The following is a 3603-nucleotide window of genomic DNA, read 5'->3' on the forward strand; positions in this document are numbered from 1 at the left end:
TAAACATCATGATGATAACCATCTAACAAACATAAACATCATCTAAAATACACATTCAAATTCGCTAACATCATCTAATTATATACACCTCTAACACATATAAACGTCATTAGCTAGCACACAAATATAATAATCTAACAGGGCATCATCATCGTGATCACATCTAACAAAACACAAGCATTGTAATCTAACATCATCACCACACACATCCTCAAATATACATCTCATGTCAAATAACTGCTATCACATACACATCTATTTGCAAGCACATTAAATGAACATATCTAACATGATCTCAAACTTTTGTGATCCATAATGATATTTGAGACTATCTTTCTAATTAATCACATCGAATGATTTTATGGTCAACGTTTCGAACCTACCAATGAGGTTCATCTTCGGGACCAAGGGGAAAAAACAGATCAATCAGTATGAATAAATAACAACAAGATGCATTAAGATCCAAAATTTGTCGTTATGAAAATAATATTATTTAATAAAAACTAACCTTAATGGCTAGTTTTTGGTCAAGAGATTATAACTAATAAAGTCAATGGTAAGAGATTATAAGATAATTTATATTAATTATTTCATATTCAATTATATATAATCAAAATTAACATCAATGGTTAGTTATTGAAAAATAAAGTTTAGTCAAAGGAAATTATTAAAAGGAATTAATTTAAAACAGTTATTAAAATATTGTTATTAATAGGTTTTATATATATATATATATATATATATATATATATAATCTTAGTGAGAAAATGATTAAATAAATAAATATAAAGATGAGTAAACAAATAAATAAATCAATAGGAATAAATAGAAATAGAAATAGAAATAAATAAAAATAAAAGTATAATTTAAAAACAAACAATAAAATAAAACTCACAAAGAAAGGACACGAACCCAACTCTTGCTTAGCTTCCAACCATCGCCCCTATTGAGATTTTTGGCCTGTTTCTCAATTTCAATGGCCTCTCTCAACTTCTTATGGTGGAAATGATTAATCTTCGCAATGATTTTAGACTCTTCAATGCATACATGGTGCTTAGTTTTCTCTGCATGTTCAGAAATAACTGAGGAGCAGGAGTGATTATGTCTGATGTCTATTACATGCTCTAGAATCCTCTTATTAATGGAGCGACCAATTTCTCCAATGTAGGCAATCCCACATGAGTAGGGGATTGAATAAACCCCTTTCATGTCTTTACGGTTCTTAGGTTCCTCAACAAATCAAAGGGAGCTCCTAATAGTATTAAGGGGCTAGAAGGTGGCAACGACATTATTCTTCTTGAGAACACGAGCAATCTTATACATGGTTCTGAGGATGAATGGAAGAAGAACATTTGAAGAATGTTCATCTCGAGAATTCTTAATCAAAGAGCCATTACTGGATTTTTGAAAAGCAAGAAGACCTTGATGTCTATTATAGCCATTGTTTTCAAAAACTTCCAAAAGGTTTGATTTCTCATCTTCCAAGTGGTTTTCATCCGAAATCCTCACTGCACAAGTAGCAAGGGTGTTCTTTCTTTTCAAAAAACCAGTAATGGCTTTTAGATTAAGAATTCTCGGGATGAACATTCTTCAAATATTCTTCTTCGATTCATCCTCGGAACCACATATAAGATTGTTCATGTTCTTAAGAAGAATAATGATGTTGCCACCTTCAAGCCCCTTAATACTATTAGGAGCTCCCTTAGATTTGTTAAGGACCCTGTGAACCCTAAAGACATGAAAGGGGTTTATTCAATCCCCTGCTCATGTGGGATTCCCTACATCGGAGAAACTAGTCGCTCCATTAATCAGAGGATTCTAGAGCATGCAATAGACATCAGGCATAATTGCTCCCGCTCCTCAGTTATTGTTGAACATGTGGAGAAAACTAAGCACCATGTCTGCATTGAAGAGTCTAAAGTCATTGCGAAGATTGATCATTTCCACCATAGGAAGTTGAGAGAGGCCATTGAAATTGAGAAACAAGCCAAAAATATCAATAGGGATGATGGTTGGAAGCTAAGCAAGAGTTGGGTTCTTGCCCTTTCTTTGTGAGTTTTATTTTATTATTTGTTTTTAAATTCTATTTTATTTCTATTTCTATTTCCTCTTATTGATTTATGTATTTGTTTACACATTTATTTATTTATTTAATCATTTTTCTCGCTAAGATAATATATATAACCCATTAATAAAATTATTTTAATAATTGTTTCAAATCAATTCCTTTTAGTAATTTCCTTTGACTAAACTTTATTTTTCAATAACTAAGAGTTGATGTTAATTTTGATTATATATAATTTAATAATTTAATATTAAATAATTAATATAAAATATCGTATAACCATTGACTTTATTAGTTATAATATCTTGACTAAAAACTAGTTGTTAAGGTTAGTTTTTATTAAATAATATTATTTTCATAACGGTTAATTGTGGATATTGATGCATCTTATTGCTATTTATTCATATCGATTGATCTGTTTTTTCACCTTGGTCTTGAAGATGAACCTCATTGGTAGGTTTGAAATGTTGACCATAAAATTATTAGATGTGATTAATATGAAAGATAGTCTCAAACATATCTAACATGACTTAACAATATACACATCAACACCAACATATAAATTAAGTATATCAACATGAAAAAAAAAAGATGCACCATATATATATATATTATTGTGTCAAGTAAAATATCTTATACAATAGTAGTAGTTGTAGCCAGGTTTGTAGCCGAAGTCTATACAACAATAGTACACCAGTAGGATCACCACCCTGAACACCAAAAGGATCATCACCCTGATCATCATGATATTATGGAGCAGTACTAGGTGAAGGCTCATGTGTATCTTTTGCATTCCTGTGATCCCTCCTCGATGCTAGTAGCCCAACAGATCCAACAATATGATGCATCAGACTCATCATATCGTGTGGATAGTCGCTCAAGAACTCTGTAGGACTAGGATATTCCCCAATGTCTTGAATTATTGTAGGGCGGACTCCCTCCTCGACCAAAAGTCGAAATTTTCGGTCACAGTACTCCATCCTAAATCAGACACAAACCCTACGTGCCTGCATGCCCGCACCCATTTGCATCTAAGGATGTGCCTCACCCTCCATGACCTCGACCATCTTTGCATCTCCCTCTGGTGGGGGAGGAGGAATGTCCCCATTGAAACTACTGATGTCTACAAAATATATAGGACACAACAATAATTAGACAGATTCATTAAACAATTTAATAAAACAAGTTAAAGAACATGATAAAATAAATTGTATTCTAATTAATTAAAATAATAAAATGAAACTAGATTAATTTAAAGAAAACACCAATATTACCTCTATCATTTGGAGGCTCATCTGTTGTGAAGAGGATGTTGGCACATTGTTTCCAATCCATACCCGCGTAAGGAAATGGCACCAAGACAAATATGTAGTCATCCTCACTGCCTAGTAGCCCCAGTGCCTTAGTGTAAATCTTGGTTGAATACTTCTATAGGCCCCTCTTCAGCATCATCTCACCCCACATGTGTATTTGCACCTCATTCATCGACCTAGGAGGGTGACAATCAAAAGTAGGCCTCGTCTCCAGAAATCTCTCAA

Source organism: Pinus tabuliformis, chromosome Q (genome assembly GCF_031772625.1).
Source record: "Pinus tabuliformis cultivar Carrire ecotype Pingquan chromosome Q, CPIR1, whole genome shotgun sequence".
Taxonomy (NCBI): Eukaryota; Viridiplantae; Streptophyta; class Pinopsida; order Pinales; family Pinaceae; genus Pinus; species Pinus tabuliformis.